The following is a 21,570-nucleotide window of genomic DNA, read 5'->3' as shown; positions in this document are numbered from 1 at the left end:
ACCTTCCAATTTATCACTTCTCCAGGCCTAATACATCTGCCCCTGAGTTTGGCCACCCTTTCTGGACAATGACACATCACATAATGCAACCTACAGTATAATTGAAATATTAACACAGAGGCATAGACATCCCAAAAAAGGGGTAAACATTTATTTCAACTGAAACGAGGGGCAGAGAAATCATACTCTTAACGTATTACCCAGTCAAATCAGAATGAAAGATTATAATTAAAAAAGAGGCAATGGCCTCTCAGATGGTACTCTCAGAAGATGCTGGGGATGCTAACCTCTCAGATGGTGCTGGGGATGCTGACCTCTCAGATGGTGCTGGGGATGCTGACCTCTCAGATGGGGCTGGGAATGCTGACCTCTCAGATGGGGCTGGAAATGCTGACCTCTCAGATGGTGCTGGGGATGCTGACCTCTCAGAAGATGCTGGGGATGCTGACCTCTCAGATGGTGCTGGGGATGCTGACCTCTCAGATGGTGCTGGGGTGCTGACTTCTCAGATGGTGCTGGGGTGATAAAGTCTCAGATGGTGCTGACCTCTCAGATGGTGATGAGGGTGGAGGCCTTTCATTTGTTGCCAGCTGGCCTGTCAGATGGTGCTGGGAACCTTCTGGCCTGTCAGAAGGGGCTGGGGGCCCAGCTGGACTTGTTTCTGGTGGCCTCGGGCCTGTATGATTATGCTGTGTTCACAATGGCCTATCAGATGGTGCTGGGGCACTCTAACCTGTCAGCTAGTGGTGTGGGCCCCCTAGCCAATTAGATGGAGCTGCTGGGCTGTCAGATGGCATCGGGGGCCCACTTGTTGCCTGTCTGATGGAGCCGGGGGCCCGCTTGTGGCCTGTCTGCTGGCCTGTGCCAGGTGGCCCGCTTGTGGCCTGTCTGATGGCGCCAGGTGCCCGCTTGTGGTCTGTCTGCTAACCTGTGCTGGGTGGCCTACTGGCCAGTCTGATAGCAATGGGGGTCTGCTACTACTAGCATACTGCAGGCCTACTAGCACCCTGATCAAGATTTTTTTAAGCCCCCCGACAATGTGCTGGCAAAGGCACACACGCTCCTGTGAAAGTGGGTGTGGCTTTGCCACTATATATTATGTAATCAAATTATAAATATATATACCATATTATAACCCCTTCTACTACACACACACAATTGGCAGCCTTTCACATAAGGGCCCTCATTCCGAGTTGTTCGCTCGCAAGCTGCTTTTAGCAGCTTTGCACACGCTAAGCCGCCGCCTACTGGGAGTGAATCTTAGCTTATCAAAATTGCGAACGAAAGATTAGCAAAATTGCGAATAGACACTTCTTAGCAGTTTCTGAGTAGCTCCACACTTACTCGGCAACTGCGATCAGTTCAGTCAGTTTCGTTCCTGGTTTGACGTCACAAACACTCCTAGCGTTCGGCCAGACACTCCTCCGTTTCTCCAGCCACTCCCGCGTTTTTCCCAGAAACGGTAGCGTTTTTTCACACACTCCCAGAAAACGGCCAGTTTCCGCCCATAAACACCCACTTCCTGTCAATCACATTACGATCACCAGAACGAAGAAAAACCTCGTAATGCCGTGAGTAAAATACCTAACTGCATAGCAAATTTACTTGGCGCAGTCGCACTGCGGACATTGCACATGCGCATTAGCGACTAATCGCTCCGTTGCGAGAAAAATATAACGAGCGAACAACTCGGAATGACCCCCAATGCCCACAGTAGTGCTCCTTACACATAATGCCCCCAGTATAGTGCTAGTTATACATAGTGCCCTAGTATAGTGCCAGTTACATGTTATGCTGCAAGTATAGTATCAGATACATGTAATGCCCCAGTATAGTGCAAGATACACATAATATCCCTTGCAGTCCCAGATACACATAATGCCCCCAGCAGTACCAGTTACACATAATGCCCCCAGCAGTGTCGGTTACACATAATGCCCACAGAAGTGCCAGTTACACGTAATGCCCCCCCAGCAGTGCCAGATACAAGTAATGCTCCCAGTAGTGCCAGATACACATAATACCCCCAGCAGTGCCAGATACACATAATGCCCCCAGTAGTGACAGACCAGTAGTACCAGATACATGTAATGCCCCCAGTAGTGCCAGGTACACTTAATCCTCCAGCAGTGCCAGATACACATAATCCCCCAGCAGTGCCAGATACACGTTATGCCCCTAGAAGTGCCAGATACACATAATCCTCCAGTAGTGCAGTTACAAATGATTCCTCAGCAGTACCAGATATGCGTAATGCCTCCAGTAGTGCCAGTTACACGTAATCCCCCAGCAGTGCCAGATACACGTAATGCCCCTAGTAGTGCCAGATAAGTGTAATAGCATCAGCAGTGCCAGATATGCATAATCCCCCAACAGTGCCAGATATACATAATGCCCCCAGCAGTGCCAGATACACAATGCCCCCAGTATTGCCAGATAAATCATACCACCAGTAGCGATAGATACACGTAATTCCCCTACAGTGTCAGATGACAAATACCTCTCTCCACTCCAATCTATCCTCAATGCTCATTTTCCTCACCAATGCACTACATCCACCTCTCCTCTCCTACAAGACCTTCACTGGCTTCCCTTCCCTTCCCTTTCAGAATCCATTTCAAGCTTCTCACACTCACTTACAAAGCCCACAGCCACTCCTCTCCCATTTACATCTCTGACCTTATCTCCCCTTACACTCCCACCCATCCTCTTCGCTCTGCTAATGCACGCCGACTCTCCTGCCTACTGATTACTTCCTCCCACTCCTACCTCCAAGATTTTTCACGTGCTGCTCCAATTCTCTGGAATTCCCTACCTCTCCACCTCAGACTCTCCACCGCTCTACAAAACTTCAAATGGGCTCTCAAGACCCACTTATTCACCAAACCCAGCCAAATCTCATCCTATCCCTCTGTTCCACGCTCTCTATGTATCCCGTCTGTGTCACCCCTGTCTGTCTACCCCTCACCTTTAGAATATAAGCTCTCACGAGTAGGGCCCTCTTCCCTCATGTGCTTATCCTTTTGTCTTACTTTAATAATCTTCAACTGCATCAACCCAACAGTCTTCTGCCACCTGATACTTATTTCAGTGTTATCTGCTGATGTAGCTATGTTTATTTACCCTGTACTTGTCCTATATTGTCTTCAACTGTAAATTGCTGTTTTTCCTATTTTGATTATTTGTTTATGTACTCTGTAATTGGGCGCTGCGGAACCCTTGTGGCGCCATATAAATAAAGGATAATAATAATAATAAATGTAATGCCCCCAGCAGTGCCAGTTACACATAATCCCCCAGGAGTGCCAGAAAATGTAATACCCAAAGTCGTGCTACAGTAGTTGCATGTAATGCCTCCAGTAGTGCCAGATATTTGTAATACCCCCAGCAGTGTCAGATACACATAATCCCCTAACAGTGCCAGATACACTTAATACCCCCAGCAGTGCCAGATATACATAATCTTCCAGTAGTGTCAGATACATGTAATACCCCCAGAAGTGCCAGATATGTGTAATACCCCCAGAAGTGCCAGATACATGTAATCTCCCAGCAATTCCAGGTACACCTAATCCCACAGCAGTGCCAGATACACTTAATCCCCCAGCAGTGCCAAATACACATTATGCCCCCTGTAGTGCCAGTTACACGTAATCCCCCAGCAGTGCCAGATACAGGTAATTCCCCCAGCTGTGCCAGTTACATGATATGTCCCCTGTTGTTCCTTCTACTGATGGGTATCTGAGCGGAGGAGAGCGCAGCTTGCGCCTCTCCTGCCCCTCACTGAAGTCCAGTCTCCGGGTGGTGATGGCCATTTTAAATATGGTGTCGGTCGTGAACCAATCAAAGCTTACAGTCCAGCAGCCAATCAGGAGCTATCACTGCCGGTCCGCAGTGGTTGATGACCGACAGCACATTAGAAATTAACAGGTACCCTTAGTATCCCGACACCACGCGCAGCTGCTCCTATGGAACTTGCCTGGAGCTGGCCCTGCTGAGCGCTACTCACAGTCTTCAGTGCATTACTATATACTCCAAGTTACAATCAGTCCTGCTGTTCCTCATTCACAGACTCAGGTGTTTAACTGTCTTCTATTTAAGTGATAATCAGAGCAGCTGTGTGCTATCCACAAAGTCCTGAGTGTTGTATGCTGTTAAAACTATCCTGCTTGCACCTTTCATTCTCCTATGTGAACCTGTGCATCTTTGGCAGCAGTCAGTAAAGTTAGAGCTACTCAGAGTCATCTGTGGAATCCTGATTGTACCTACAACCAGTCTGTTATATCAGAGACATTCTTAGCTAGCTTGCTTACAAAGCACTTCTATTATTCTCCACTGTGTACCTGTGGTATCTTAATCAGTTGACTTTCCGAGATGTAGTTAATATCCCAATGGTCAGGATCCTGGTGGTCAGAATACTGACACCGGGATCCCGACCTCAGAGAATGCAGACAGCTGTGTCAGGGCTAATTCCACTCGTGGGTGTACACAACACCCATAGAGTGGGAATAGAACCTGTGGCTCGCCCAGCTGCTGACATTCTGGCGGCTGGGATCCGTATTCTGACCTCTGGGATGCCGGCAGCTGGGATTCTATCCCCAACCCGACTCTCCAAGTTCTTCAGTCTGCAGCTCAGTTACTCATAGTACCAGAGCTCCAGTTCAAGTCCTGATCAAAGCCTCTTGTCCACACCCTGTCACCCACAGTTTACGCCATCCTGCCAACTACACTACCTGCTATTAAGAAGCATCATTGCAAGATCCACTACTCATTGGCTCCTGCTCCAAGATTGCTATTACCACAGAGATTATGCATTTTATAGTGCTGGGTACTATCTGCAGTTCTTGTGCTTATCATCCCTACTGATAATCAGAGACTGTACATAGGGGGTCATTCCGAGTTGTTCGCTCGGTAAAAATCTTCGCATCGCAGCGATTTTCCGCTTAATGCGCATGCGCAATGTCCGCACTGCGACTGCGCCAAGTAAATTTGCTATGCAGTTAGGATTTTTACTCACGGCTTTTTCATCGTTCTGGCGATCGTAATGTGATTGACAGGAAATGGGTGTTACTGGGCGGAAACAGGCCGTTTTATGGGCGTGTGGGGAAAAACGCTACCGTTTCCGGAAAAAACGCAGGAGTGGCCGGAGAAACGGGGGAGTGTCTGGGCGAACGCTGGGTGTGTTTGTGACGTCAAACCAGGAACGACAAGCACTGAAATGATCGCAGATGCCGAGTAAGTCTGGAGCTACTCAGAAACTGCTACGAGGTGTGTAATCGCAATATTGCAAATACATCGTTCGCAATTTTAAGATGCTAAGATTCACTCCCAGTAGGCGGCGGCTTAGCATGAGCAAATCTGCTAAAATCCGCTTGCGAGCGAACAACTCGGAATGACCCCCATTGTGTCCAATCAGTTATTTGTTGTCATCTATGTTCAATAAGCAAGTTCCATTTATCACCTCTGTTGGAGAAGAGTTATTAAACCTCCATGTTTCCACTCCAGCCATATAACTACCTCGGGTCCTGATGAACTGAATCTAAACAAATCACAGACCCTCGGGTTTATTTACTAATATTCATGTTTTGACCGTTTTGAAGGGTATTTGAACTCGAATGGTATCGAGTGCATTTTACTGCAACTTTTTGAATCCTGAGACGGTCATTCACTAAGCTGCCGAGTTTTGCACAATCGTTTTTCCCGATGTCGATGTGATTCGTAATATCAGGCAGTGTTTTACGGGAGTGACGCCTGAAAAAACACAAGGAAACCCGGCCGGATCTGTGAGATCCGTGCAGGGCTTCATTGTGTACCTTAAAAAGTTCATTAAAGTCTTTAAAATTCTGGAAAAAATTGCGTGGGGTCCCCCCTCCTAAGCACAACCAGCCTCGGGCTCTTTGAGCCGGTCCTGGTTGAAAAAATATGGGGTAAAAAATGACAGGGGTTCCCCCATATTTAATCAACCAGCACCGGGCTCTGCGCCTGGTCCTGGTTCCAAAAATACGGGGGACAAAAAGCGTAGGGGTCCCCCGTATTTTTGAAACCAGCACCGGGCTCCACTAGCCAGGTACATAATGCCACAGCCGGGGGACACTTTTATCCTGGTCCCTGCGGCCCTGGCATTACATACCCAACTAGTCACCCCTGGCCGTGGTCCCCCCCCGCCTCCAGCCTCCTGTCAGGTAGCACACGGCAGTGATACAATGTAGCGCCTATGCGCTCCACTGTAACCAATGGTGGGAACTTTGTGGTCAGCGGTTGACCGAAAGTAACCTCACGCTGACCGCAAAGTTCCCACCATTGGTTACAATAGAGCGCATAGGCGCTACATTGTATCACTGCCGTGTGCTACCTGACAGACACTACAGAAGCACACAGCCAATCAGGAGGGTGTCACGATGTGGCGCTCCCTGATTGGCTGAAGGAACCCTCTTAGACAGAAGTCAGGGGGGGTTCCTGGCAGTCGGGGAAAGGGGTCCCATGTGAAAACATGGGGCCCCTTTCAGTGCGTGGTCGGGTGTCCGTTTTTTTATTTTGCAAAGTACGTGGATTACAAAAAAAACAGAAGAGGACCGATCTACACTGGATTATGTGAGTATAATTGTTCCCACAGGTACCCCATGGATTCTACATGGAGAAGAGGACCGACCCTCGTGTGAACATAGGTAAGTATGTATGTTTGGAGGTGTGCATGTATGGAATAAACTTATACTTTCAAGGTGTGTGTGTCTCCTGTTTTTATTGGGGTATTTTTCTAGTAGTAGTACTACAGGTACCAGCGGGCCCGGTTTTCCAACGCATGCTGGTACTTGTGGTTCTCCAAGTACCAGCTTGCGGGGGAGGCTTGCTGGGACTTGTAGTACTGCTACAAAAAAACAATATTCACATTTTAACAAAAAGGCTATCAGCCCCCCATCCGCCGCCCTTGGATGGGGGGACAGCATCGGGCTTCACCCCTGGCCCTTGGGTGGCTGGAGGGGGGGACCCCTTGATTTAAGGGGTCCTCACTCCTCCAGGGTACCCCGGCCAGGGGTGACTAGTTGGGTATGTAATGCCAGGGCCGCAGGGACCAGGATAAAAGTGTCCCCCGGCTGTGGCATTATGTACCTGGCTAGTGGAGCCCGGTGCTGGTTTCAAAAATATGGGGGACCCCTACGCTTTTTGTCCCCCATATTTTTGGAACCAAGACCAGGCGCAGAGCCCGGTGCTGGTTGATTAAATATGGGGGAACCCCTGTCATTTTCTCTAACGTCCTAAGTGGATGCTGGGGACTCCGTAAGGACCATGGGGGAATAGCGGCTCCGCAGGAGACTGGGCACATCTAAAGAAAGCTTTAGGACTATCTGGTGTGCACTGGCTCCTCCCCCTATGACCCTCCTCCAAGCCTCAGTTAGATCTCTGTGCCCGAACGAGAAGGGTGCACACTAGGGGCTCTCCTGAGCTTCTTAGTGAAAGTTTTAGTTTAGGTTTTTTATTTTCAGTGAGACCTGCTGGCAACAGGCTCACTGCATCGAGGGACTAAGGGGAGAAGAAGCGAACTCACCTGCGTGCAGAGTGGATTGGGCTTCTTAGGCTACTGGACATTAGCTCCAGAGGGACGATCACAGGCCCAGCCATGGATGGGTCCCAGAGCCGCGCCGCCGGCCCCCTTACAGAGCCAGAAGACAGAAGAGGTCCGGAAAATCGGCGGCAGAAGACGTCCTGTCTTCACCAAGGTAGCGCACAGCACTGCAGCTGTGCGCCATTGCTCCTCAGCACACTTCACACTTCGGTCACTGAGGGTGCAGGGCGCTAGGGGGGGGCACCCTGAGCAGCAATAAAAACACTTTGGCTGGCGAAAATACATCACATATAGCCCCCAGGGCTATATGGATGAATTTTAACCCCTGCCAGAATCCATAAAAAAGCAGGAGAAAAGTCCGCGAAAAAGGGGCGGAGCCTATCTCCTCAGCACACTGGCGCCATTTTCCCTCACAGCTCAGTTGGAGGGAAGCTCCCCTGGCTCTCCCCTGCAGTCACTACACTACAGAAAGGGTTAAAAAAGAGAGGGGGGCACTAATTAGGCGCAGTATTAACAATACAGCAGCTATAAGGGGAAAAACACTTATATAAGGTTATCCCTGTATATATATAGCGCTTTGGTGTGTGCTGGCAAACTCTCCCTCTGTCTCCCCAAAGGGCGAGTGGGGTCCTGTCCTCTATCAGAGCATTCCCTGTGTGTGTGCTGTATGTCGGTACGTTTGTGTCGACATGTATGAGGAGAAAAATGATGTGGAGACGGAGCAGATTGCCTGTAATAGTGATGTCACCCCCTAGGGGGTCGACACCTGAGTGGATGAACTGTTGGAAGGAATTACGTGACAGTGTCAGCTCTGTATAAAAGACAGTGGTTGACATGAGACAGCCAGCTACTCAGCTTGTGCCTGTCCAGACGTCTCATAGGCCGTCAGGGGCTCTAAAGCGCCCGTTACCTCAGATGGCAGATATAGACGCCGACACGGATACTGACTCCAGTGTCGACGGTGAAGAGACAAATGTGACTTCCAGTAGGGCCACACGTTACATGATTGAGGCAATGAAAAATGTTTTACACATTTCTGATAATACGAGTACCACCAAAAAGGGGTATTATGTTCGGTGAGGAAAAACTACCTGTAGTTTTCCTGAATCTGAGAAATTAAATGAGGTGTGTGATGATGCGTGGTTTTCCCCCGATAACAACTGATAATTTCTAAAATGTTATTGGCATTATATCCTTTCCCGCCAGAGGTTAGGGTGCGTTGGGAAACACCCCCTAGGGTGGATAAAGCGCTCACACGCTTGTAAGGGCTCTACCCTCTCCTGAGATGGCCGCCCTTAAGGATCCTGCTGATAGAAAGCAGGAGGGTATCCTAAAATGTATTTACACACATACTGGTGTTATACTGCGACCAGCAATCGCCTCAGCCTGGATGTGCAGTGCTGGGTTGGCGTGGTCGGATTCCCTGACTGAAAATATTGATACCCTAGATAGGGACAGTATATTTTTGCCTATAGAGCATTTAAAAGATGCATTTCTATATATGCGTGATGCACAGCGTAATATTTGCCGACTGGCATCAAGTCTAAGTGCGTTGTCCATTTCTACCAGTAGAGGGTTATGGACACGTCAGTGGTCAGGTGATGCGTATTCCAAACGGCATTTGGAAGTATTGCCTTAATAAGGGGAGGAGTTATTTGGGGTCGGTCTTTCAGACCTGGTGGCCACGGCAACAGCTGGGAAATCCACGTTTGTACCCCAGGTCGCCTCTCAACATGAGAAGACGCCGTATTATCAGGCGCAGTCTTTTCATGGACAAGCGGGCAAAATGTTCCTCATTTCTGCCCCGTGACAGAGGGAGAGGAAAAAGGCTGCAGAAATCAGCCAGTTCCCAGGAACAGAAACCCTCTCCCGCCTCTGCCAAGCCCTCAGTATGACGCTGGGGCTTTACAAGCAGAATCAGGCACGGTGGGGGGCCCGTCTCAATGAATTTCAGCGCGCAGTGGGCTCACTCGCAAGTAGACCCCTGGATCCTTCAGGTGATATCTCAGGGGTACAAATTAGAATTCGAGACGTCTCCCCCTCGCCGTTTTCCTAAAGTCGGCTTTACCGATGTCTCCTTCTGACAGGGAGACAGTTTTGGAAGCCATTCACAAGCTGTATTCCCAGCAGGTGATAATCAAGGTACCCCTCCTGCAACAGGGAACGGGGTATTATTCCACACTGTTGTGGTACCGAAGCCGGACGGCTCGGTGAGACCGATTCTAAATCTAAAATCTTTGAACACTTACATACAGAGGTTCAAATTCAAGATTGAGTCACTCAGAGCAGTGATTGCGAACCTGGAAGAAGGGGACTACATGATGTCTCGGGACATCAAGGATGCTTACCTTCATGTCAAAATTTACCCTTCTCACCAAGGGTACCTCAGGTTTATGGTACAGAACTGTCACTATCAGTTCAGACGCTGCCGTATGGATGGTCCACGGCACCCCGGGTCTTTACCAAGGTAATGGCCGAAATGATGATATTCCTTCGAAGGAAGGGAATTTTAGTTATCCCTTAATTGGACGATTCCCTGATAAGGGTAAGATCCAGGGAACAGTTGGAGGTCGGTGTAGCACTATCTCAGGTAGTGTTGCGGCAGCACGATTGGATTCTCAATATTCCAAAATCGCAGCTGGTTCCGACGACTTGTCTTCGGTTCCTAGGGATGATCCTGGACACAGTCCAGAAAAAGGTGTTTCTCCCGGAGGGGAAAGACAGGGAGTTATCCGAGCTAGTCAGGAACCTCCTAAAACCGAGCCAAGTCTCAGTGCATCAATGCACAAGGGTTCTGAGTAAAATGGTGGCTTCCTACGAAGCAATCCCATTCGGCAGATTCCACGCAAGAACTTTCCAGTGGGACCTGCTGGACAAATGGTCCGGGTCGCATCTTCAGATGCATCAGCGGATAACCCTGTCACCAAGGACAAGGGTGTCCCTCCTGTGGTGGTTGCAGAGTGCTCATCTTCTAGAGGGCCGCAGATTCGGCATTCAGGACTGGGTCCTGGTGACCACGGATGCCAGCCTGCGAGGCTGGGGAGCAGTCACACAGGGAAGGAATATCCAGGGCTTATGGTCAAGCCTGGAGACATCACTTCACATAAATATCCTGAAGCTAAGGGCCATTTACAATGCTCTAAGCTTAGCAAGACCTCTGCTTCAAGGTCAGCCGGTGTTGATTCAGTCGGACAACATCACGGCAGTCACCCACGTAAACAGACAGGGTGGCACAAGAAGCAGGAGGGCAATGGCAGAAGCTGCAAGGATTCTTCGCTGGGCGGAAAATCATGTGATAGCACTGTCAGCAGTATTCATTCCGGGAGTGGACAACTGGGAAGCAGACTTCCTCAGCACGACCTCCACCCGGGAGAGTGGGGACTTCACCCAGAAGTCTTCCACATGATTATAAACCGTTGGGAAAAACTCGACAGGTATTGCGCCAGGTCAAGGGACCCTCAGGCAATAGCTGTAGACGCTCTGGTAACACCGTGGGTGTACCAGTCAGTGTATGTGTTCCCTCCTCTGCCTCTCATACCCAAGGTACTGAGATTGATAAGATGGAGAGAAGTAAGCACTATATTCGTGGCTCCGGATTGGCCAAGAAGGACTTGGTAACCGGAACTTCAAGAGATGCTCACGGAGGATCCGTGGCCTCTACCTCTAAGAAGGGACCTGCTCCAACAAGGACCCTGTCTGTTCCAAGACTTACCGCGGCTGCGTTTGACGGCATGGCGGTTGAACGCCGGATCCTGAAGGAAAAAAGGCATTCCGGATGAAGTCATCCCTATCCTGATCAAAGCCAGGAAGGATGTAACCGCAAAACATTATCACCGCATTTGGCGAAAATATGTTGCGTGGTGCGAGGCCAGTAAGGCCCGACGGAGGAAATTCAACTGGGTCGATTCCTACATTTCCTGCAAACAGGAGTGTCTATGGGCCTGAAATTGGGGTCCATTAAGGTTCAAATTTCGGCCCTGTCAATTTTCTTCCAAAAAGAACTAGCTTCAGTCACTGAAGTTCAGACGTTTGTAAAAGGGGTACTGCATATACAGCCTCCTTTTGTGCCTTCAGTGGCACTTTGGGATCTCAATGTAGTTTTTTGGGTTCCAAAAGTCACATTGGTTTGAACCACTTAAATCTGTGGAGTTAAAATATCTCACATGGAAAGTGGTCATGCTGTTGGCCCTGGCCTGGGCCAGGCGCGTGTCAGAATGGCGGCTTTATCCTGTAAAAGCCCTTATCTGATTTTCCATTCGGACAGGGCGGAATTGAGGACTCGTCCTCAGTTTCTCCCTAAGGTGGTTTCAGCGTTTCACCTGAACCAACCTATTGTGGTGCCTGCGGCTACTAGGGACTTGGAGGACTCCAAGTTGCTAGACGTTGTCAGGGCCCTGAAAATATATGTTTCCAGGACGGCTGGATTCAGAAAATCTGACTCGCTGTTTATCCTGTATGCACCCAACAAGCTGGGTGCTCCTGCTTCTAAGCAGACTATTGCTCGTTGGATTTGTAGTACAATTCAGCTTGCACATTCTGTGGCAGGCCTGCCACAGCCAAAAATCTGTAAATGCCCACTCCACAAGGAAGGTGGGCTCATCTTGGGCGGCTGCCCGAGGGGTCTCGGCTTTACAACTTTGCCGAGCAGCTACTTGGTCAGGAGCAAATACGTTTGTAAAATTCTACAAAATTGATACCCTGGCTGAGGAGGACCTGGAGTTCTCTCAATTGGTGCTGCAGAGTCATCCGCACTCTCCCGCCCGTTTGGGAGCTTTGGTATAATCCCCATGGTCCTTACGGAGTCCCCAGCATCCACTTAGGACGTTAGAGAAAATAAGAATTTACTTACCGATAATTCTATTTCTCGTAGTCCGTAGTGGATGCTGGGCGCCCATCCCAAGTGCGGATTGTCTGCAATACTGGTACATAGTTATTGTTACCAAAAAATCGGGTTATTGCTGTAGTGAGCCATCTTTTCTAGAGGCTCCTCTGTTATCATGCTGTTAACTGGGTTCAGATCACAAGTTGTACAGTGTGATTGGTGTGGCTGGTATGAGTCTTACCCGGGATTCAAAATCCTTCCTTATTGTGTACGCTCGTCCGGGCACAGTATCCTAACTGAGGCTTGGAGGAGGGTCATAGGGGGAGGAGCCAGTGCACACCAGATAGTCCTAAAGCTTTCTTTAGATGTGCCCAGTCTTCTGCGGAGCCGCTATTCCCCCATGGTCCTTACGGAGTCCCCAGCATCCACTACGGACTACGAGAAATAGAATTATCGGTAAGTAAATTCTCATTTTTTACCCCATATTTTTTCAACCAGGACCAGCTCAAAGAGCCCGAGGCTGGTTATGCTTAGGAGGGGGGACCCCACGCAATTTTTCTTTCTGATTTTACACTAAACAGACCCTTTCCCATAGATAACCATGCACAGATCTCACTGATCCGTGCATGGTTATCCAAACTCGACTGGAAAAAGCAGGTCTATTTTTTTGATGTTTTTTTTAATGAATCGAAAAAAAACAGACCCGCACTTGAGCACTCAGAAACTAACACCCAAATACGAATGAATAGTGAATGGCCGTATTCTATGAAATAACAGCCGCATTTGACCGATGGTCTATTCATTCGTATTTCGGAAGGCTGTCATTCAAATCATTACGAATAGACCAGACACTGCCGAGATTGGTGCTTAGTAAATTCCCGGATTGGGACTTAGAAAAAAAAACACAAATTGGCCAAACTCGGATTTTTAGTAAATACTGGCCCCTGATGGAATGCAGTCAATTTACAGACAATCAAAATCCTGATGGTCAAAATACCGACCGCAATTGACCGACGGTCGAAATACCGACATGGTCAAAATACCGACACTTAAACTACCGACAAGGTCAAAATACTGTCGTGTAAAATGTTGACAGGTAAAAATGCCGATATGAGTTTTTCATTGAAACTGACTTGTTCATACTTTACCATCCCAGTGGACCTGGAGGGGGAATATAATAGTGTGCCGAGCACAGCGAGGCACTGTGCCCGAAGCATGGCGAGTGCAGAGAGCCATGCAAAGGGACGCGGTACACTTATATGGTGTCCATGTCGACCTATGTCGACATACACACAAAAATCCTACTGAAAAAATCATGTCGGCATTTTGAACTGTCAACATTTTACATGTCTGTATTTTGACCTTGACTGTATTTTAAATGTCGGTATTTTGTCCATGTCGGGATTTTGACCTTGTTGGGATTTTGACCATCGGTCAATTGCTGTCGAGATTTCGACCGTCGGGATTTTGATTGTAGGTATATTATACCGATCCCACACTGATAGTGCCCAAGTGTGTTCTGGCCAGTACCGGAGAACTAGGGCACAATGTGCCCTCCTCCCATCTATGGAAAACAAAATTTTTTGAAGCACTGGGTGATCATATGTAATCACCAGGCAATAGCTGCTGAGGTATCCGAATGATAGGTCAACACCATATGGTCGACATGCATTAGGTCAACAAGATCAACAGGTAAAAGATAGTGAGTAAGGTCAACAGGTACATAAGGTTGACATATGGTTGACACACATTTTGAAGTGTTTTCACATATATTTTAACTTTTGCTTGATTTACATCAATGTGGATTATGATTGGGAATAGTAACATGTGCTGAGGGCAGCGGAGCGAGGCACCTAAAGCATGCACTCATTTTGGTCACATACAGTGCATCCGGGAAAGTATTCACAGCGCTTCACTTTTTCCACATTTTGTTAAGTTACAGCCTAATTCCAAATGGAATAAAATTCATTTTCTCCCTCAAAATTCTACATACCCCATAATGACAATGTGAAGAAGTGTTTTTGAGACTTTTGCAAATGTATTAAAAATAAAAAACTAAGAAATCACAAGTACTTAAGTATTCACAGCCTTTGCTCAATACTTTGTTTATGCACCTTTGGCAGCAATTACAGCCTCAAGTATTTTTGGGCAGTTTCGCCATTCCTCTTTGCAGCACCTCTCAAGCTTCATCAGGTTGGATGGGAAGCGTCGGTGCACAGCCATTTTCAGATCTCTCCAGAGGTGTTCAATCGAATTCAAGTCTGGGCTCTAGCTGGGCAACTCAAGGACATTCACAGAGTTATCCTGGAGCCACTCCTTTGATATCTTGGCTGTGTGCTTAGGGTCGTTGTCCTGCTGAAAGATGAACAGTTGCCCCAGTGTGAGGTCAAGAGCACTCCGTATCAGTTTTTCATCCAGGATGTCTCTGTACATTGCTGCATTCATCTTTCCATCTATCCTGACTAGTCTCCCAGTTCCTGCCACTGAAAAATATCCCTGCAGCATGATGCTGCCACCACCATGCTTCACTATTGGCCTGGGGATGAGTGGTGCCTGGTTTCCTCCAAACATGATGCCTGGCATTCACGCCAAAGAGTTCAATCTTTGTCTCATCAGACCAGAGAATTTTTTTTCTCATGGTCTGAGACTCCTTCAGGTGCATTTTGGCAAACCCCAGGCAGGCTGCCATGTGTTTTATACTAAGGAGTGGCTTCCGTCTGGCTTCTCTACCATACAGGCCTGATTGGTGGATTGCTGCAGAGATGGTTGTCCTTCTGGAAGGTTCGCCTCTCTCCACAGAGGAATGCTGTAGCTCTGACAGAGTGACCATCGGGTTCTTGGCCACCTCCCTGACTAGGGCTCTTCTCCCCCGATCGCTCAGTTTAGACAGCCAGCCAGCTCTAGGAAGATTCCTGGTGGTTCAGAACTTCTTCCATTTACAGATGATGAAGGCCACTGTGCTCATTGGGACCTTCAAAGCAGCAGATATTTTTCTGTACCCTTCTCCAGATTTGTGCCTCAAGACAATCATGTCTCGGAGGTCTACAAACAATTCCTTTGACTTCATGCTTGGTTTGTGCTCAGACATGCACTGTCAAGTGTGGGACCTTATATAGACAGGTGTGTGCCTTTCCAAATCATGTCCAATCAACTAAATTTACCACAAGTGGACGCCAGTTAAGCTGTAGGAATATCTCAAGGATGATCAGTGGAAACAGGATGCACCTGAGCTCAATTTTGAGCTTCATGGCAAAAGCTGTCAATACTTATGTACATGTGATTTTTTAGTATTTTATTTTTAATAAATTAGCAAAAATCTCAAAAAACTTTTTTCACGTCATTATGGCGTATTGTGTGTAGAATTTTGAGGGAAAAAATACATTTATTCCATTTTGGAATAAGGCTGTAACATAACAAAATGTGGAAAAGTGAAGCGCTGTGAATACTTTCCAGATGCACTGTACAGTATGATGAAACATAGAAAATGACACCCAAAAAACTTTGTCAACCATTCCAATGTCGACCTTTTGACCTTGTTGACCTTTTGCATTACTCAACCTTTTCTACAGTCTACCTTTTCCATGTCCACCTTTTAACCCCAGTTTCTTTTTAACCCTGTTGACCTAATGCGTATTGACCATATGAGGTTAACCTATCTAATTACTGTATATCTTCTATACCACACCAAAGCTGCTAAGGGGCCAATTCATGTGAAAGTTGGGACTTCTCATTTTCAAATATGGGTCCCATCATGTACTAGTGCTACCGTACGCATAAGATGGTATGTAGAGTGCCCTCCCGTCATATACAGAATATATATGTGTAATATTATCTGGTGATCACTGGTGATGTGTCACAGGCAATAGCTGCTGGGGGGGCACATCATTTAAAAGAGAAGACTCTTCTCTTTTAAATGTGGGTGCTCCCACATGTACAAGTGTTATATTGGATGTAAGGTGATGCAATCAATTTGCCGGCTGACGGGATCCTGGAAATCAGGATACAGTTGCCGGAATCCCGACAGCCGATGATGCCAACAGCCAGAATCCCAGGAGAACAGGGGCTATTACCACTCGTGGGTGTCCATCACACCCATAGAGTGAGAATAGAACCTGTGGTGAGCGCAGCAAACCACCGAACCTGTACTGATAGCGTTCGCCCCGCTGCCGGCATTCTGGCGGGCGGGATGCCGCTGTTGGGATCTTGACAGCCGGCATCCTGCCCACCGGTAAATAGTATGTATTCCGATGTAAGAGGCATGTAGTGCCTTTGCACTCATATATGGAAAATGTATGTTTTTCATAGTACTGGGTAACATCGTCTGGTGATTACATCTGTACTAAAGGAAAAATGTGGTAAAACCCCAGTTTACAGAGGTTTTACAGCATTTTCAAATGTACTAAGACCCGACCACCCACTTTACGATGCGGAGAGTATTGTCATCGTTTTATGGCGATACCCTATAGAAGCTTATGGGCTTCTTACCGCATCCCGTCACACCCGCTGCCCAGTGCCATTCACGCTGACTCCTCCATACCTGCATGCGGGCAGCTCCTGTCGCAGTCCTCTGTACTTCCAGCTGCAGGAAGGAGGAGCCCGGGACTGACAGCAGATATCACCTCCCAGTGCTGGGAGTTGTACATATGCGGTGCTATTAGTACATATGTGATAAGCATCGTTGCAATGACCGGCAATGTCCCGCGATCACTATTAGTAAATCCCACCCAATAAGCAATAGGTGGCCCCCCTCTTCCTAAAATGGGTGCTCGTCAAATACTGTATGCCAGGTGGGGGAAGATTTTCCCCATTCCTGGGCTCCATGATATTTCTGTAGTGCAGGGAATGTCTTGTGATCATACTGTTCACCATTGCCATACTGTAGACTACAACCTTTCTTTACAGACATTTCCTTCTGGACTGGTATTTTGAGATGCCTATACTTTCTATTAAATTAACCAGATTAATACATAAAGACTTAAAGTATACAGCATTATATAAATAGATGTCTTGAAATAAAACATCAAGCTAGTCTCTGTAAATGTATACTCCTATATACTAATACAGTTCAATCCACTAATACGTTCTACTAGGAAATTGTGCCTACTCATATGAAAAATGATAATTCCCCAATGTTCTGCCCACTGAACAGAGTGTACTGGTGTTTCAAAGAAATGTATTATATTTTACCAAGTGCAATATACTGAAGTAAAGTGCTTTGATTCCTTAGAATGATATCAAATCAAAGATATAACCACAAGACATTGTATTATGTAAAATGTATTTATTTATTTAATAACAGATTCTTATATAGCGCAGCATATTCTGTTGTGCTTTACAATTGGAACAACAGTAATAGAACAAAACTGGGTAAAAATGTGATCCTTCCTTGGAGATTATAATATGTCTCTTTGTAAGTGTGATGGTGTGTACACTGGGGATCATTCCGACCCGTTCGCACGCAGCGAAGAACTGTGGTGCAAATGGGTCGTAAATGCGCATGCGCAGCGCCCGAATGTGCACGCGCTTCGTTGCTCAGTGACAGCCGTCGCTGGGCAACGACCAGAAGAGAGAATAAAGTGATCGCTAGCGTGATCACAAGAAGATTGACAGTGGGGATGCTTTCCGGGGTGGCAACTCACCATTTTCTGGGAGTGGTGAGTCTAACGCAGGCGTTAATCCCAAAACCTTCATTGCTGGATCCGTCGCACAGGCTAAGTAGGTCTGACCCTGGTCTTGTTTTGCAGGAAACTTTTTTAGCATAGCAGGGCTGCACAAGCGATCGCAGCCCTGCTATGCTAAAATACACTCCCCCATAGGGCTATTACACACGCGCCGGCTCCCGCTGCACGGCAAAATCCCGGGCGGCTTTTTGACGTGGCCGTGCTCCTGGGAAACATTCAGAGCAATGTGTCCTTTCACACGGCACGGCCCCGGAACAGCTGCCGGGTTGCAGCCGGAAATATCCACTGGAAGGTCCGGCTGCCGGGCTGGGGCCGTGCCGTCTTTGTAGGCAGAGAACCGTGTGTGTGAATGGGAGCTTTCACACACAACGGTATTTGTAGCCGCCGCCGCTGCGCATGCTCACAGCATTACACACGGCTCAAAGTCGTTGTGTGTGAAAGACCCTGCCGGATGGCAAAAAGCCGGACAAAGTTTGTCTGGCTTTTTGCCATCCGGTGTAAACCGGGTAATGTGAAACAGCCCATAGGCGGAGTCAAGTTGATTGCACAAGCAGCAAAAAGTTGCAACGTGCGATCAACTCGGAATGAGGACCACTGTGTATTCTGGTAGCTGTACCTTTTTTACTTCCAATCTTCCTGATCTTCGCAGAGAGGTGAATATTCTTAATGCACTCCAGACAATAGTTATGTTGCTTTAAATGAACACTTAATTTTCTAATAATAAGGGCACTCATTCCGAGTTGATCGCTAGCTGCTTTCGGTTGCAGCGCAGCGATTAGGTAAAAAAGCAGCATTTCTGCGCATGCGTACGGTCCGCAGTACGCACGCACTAAGTTATTTCACACAAAACTATGCAGTTTTACACAAGGTCTAGCGGCGCTTTTCAGTCGCTCTGCTGATCGGAGAGTGATTGACAGGAAAGGGGCGTTTCTGGGAGGTAACTGAGCGTTTTCCGGGAGTGTGCTAAAAAACGCAGGCGTGCCTGGAGAAACGGGGGAGTGGCTGTCAGAACGCAGGGCGTGTTTGTGACATCAAAGCAGGACCTAAACTGTCTCCAGTGATTGCAAGGTAGGAGTAGGTTTGCAGCTACTTAGAAACTGCATGAAAATTTTTTCGAGCAGTTCTCCTAATCTTTCGTTCGCACTTCTGCTAAGCTAAGATACACTCCCAGAGGGCGGCGACTTAGCGTTTGCAATGCTGCTAAAAGCAGCTAGCGAGCGATCAACTCGAAATGAGGGCCCTGGTTCAAAGATGCCCTTAATAAACCTCTGCTATTTGCAACATCAATTCTAATAGCAATTAGTTCAGCAGTATCTCTCAACACTTAATTGTTCAACAAAGAAATAAAGATATTTTACTACACTGCAACCGGTGGTCTCGGTAGTTTTCTGTCCTGGGGGAGGACTATGCTTTTATGTTAAATACAACACAATTACTAGCATTAAGCAGGAACAGTTGGATACAATTGCAATTAGCAACTTATACGGAAACAATACTATATGAAGCAGACACTGTGAATAGATACATATATATCTATATTGAAAACTATACCAATCAATATTACCTCCCCATAAAGTTTATACTGCACAGTTTTAGATGGCCATAACGTTGGCGCACATAGGGCGTCATTCCGAGTTGATCATAGCTGTGCTAAATTTAGCACAGCTACGATCAGGCACTCAGACATGCGGGGGGACGCCCAGCACAGGGCTAGTCCGCCCCCGCATGTCAGTGCGCCCCCCTCCCCCCCGCAGAGAGATGCAAGAGCATCGCACAGCGGCGATGCTTTTGCATTTGAGGAGTAACTCCCGGCCAGCGCAACTCCTGCGGCTGGCCTGGAGAACCTCTTCGCTGCCTGGGTCGCAGTGGCTGCGTGTGACATCACGCAGCCTCCGCGGCCTACCCCCCCCCCCCAACGGTCCGGCCATGCCTGCGTTGCTTAGCGCCGCCATCCAGCCCCCTCCCGCCCAGCGACCACCTCTGCCTGTCAATCAGGCAGAGGTGATCGGTAGGCAACGACGGCCTTCGGCCGTCTGGCATGCGCCGGCGCATGCGCAGTACTGACCCGATCGCACTGCTTTGTTAATTAACGGCATTAGATGTGACACAGTCTGAGTCAGCATAAACTCTTTGCATATTGTTAGGGGTAATCCTGATTAAATCCTCTGTGGAGTTCTCTATCAGGTGTGGTGGAATAAAACTCTGTATTACACAATGTTAACTGATGCTGACCAGTTCCAAATAGAACTAAGCACTAGCTGAGGCTCTTGGTAGCAGGAATCTATCCTGAGGTAAATTGGGTGCGCTTGTCTGAAGATGACAGTGATTAGTTCTGTTAGGCTGTACTGTGCTATAACAGAATGGGTACTAACCAGTGCTGCAAGTATGGCGGTACGGGGTGGTACGGCGTACCGGTAAGAAATTCCCAGCCGGTACACCGTACCGCCGGGCCGTCCACCATACCTGCATCCTGCTGGCTGCTATGTGAGGGTCGAAGAGCGCAGCGCCTCTCCTACCCCTCAATTCTCTGTGATGTCCGGTCTCTGCTCCAGCGGCAGGGGGGTGATCTCAATAAGGCACCAGTTTGCTAGCCAATCAGAGCTCGCGGACCGGCAGCCACAGCTCCTGATTGGCTGCTGGTCCATGAGCTCTGATTGGCTAACGAACCAGCGCTTCATTTAAGATACCCGCCGCCGGAGCTGTGGGGACCAGACTTCATGAGCATTGAGGGGCAGAAGAAGTGCTGCGCTGCGCTCTCATCCCTTCACACAGCACAAACAGAGGCAGCGGTGAGCAGGGGGGGTACTGTGTATCTGGCACTGTGGGGCAATGTGTACTCGGCACTGTGGGGTCATTTGTGTATCTGACACTGTGAGGCAATGTATATCTGACATTGTGGGGGCATTTGTGTATCTGGCACTGTGGGGCAATGTATATCTGACACTATGGGGGCATTTGTGTATCTGGTACTGTGGGGGCATTTGTGTATCTGGCACTGTGGGGGCATTTGTGTATCTGGCACTGTGGGGCAATGTGTATCTGGCACTGTGGGGCAATGTGTATCTGGCACTGTGGGGGCATTTGTGTATCTGGCACTGTGGGGCAATGTATATCTGGCACTGTGGGGGCATTTGTATATCTGGCACTGTGGGGCAATGTATATCTGGCACTGTGGGGGCATTTGTATATCTGCCACTGTGGGGGCATATGTATATCTGACACTGTGGGGCAATGTATATCTGGCACTGTGGGGGCATTTGTGTGTCTGGCACTGTGGGGCATTTGTGTATCTGGCATTGTGGGGGCATTTGTGTATCTGGCACTGTGCGGCAATGTGTATCTGGCACTGTGCGGCAATGTGTTTCTGGCACTGTGGGGTCATAAAATGTGTATCTGGCACTGTGGGGGCATTTGTGTATCTGGCACTGTGGGGGCATTTGTGTATCTGGCACTGTGGGGCAATGTATATCTGGCACTGTGGGGGCATTTGTGTATCTGGCACTGTG

This window comes from Pseudophryne corroboree, chromosome 2 (assembly GCF_028390025.1).
Source record: "Pseudophryne corroboree isolate aPseCor3 chromosome 2, aPseCor3.hap2, whole genome shotgun sequence".
NCBI classification, from domain to species: domain Eukaryota; kingdom Metazoa; phylum Chordata; class Amphibia; order Anura; family Myobatrachidae; genus Pseudophryne; species Pseudophryne corroboree.
Note: the sequence above shows the minus strand (reverse complement) of the source record.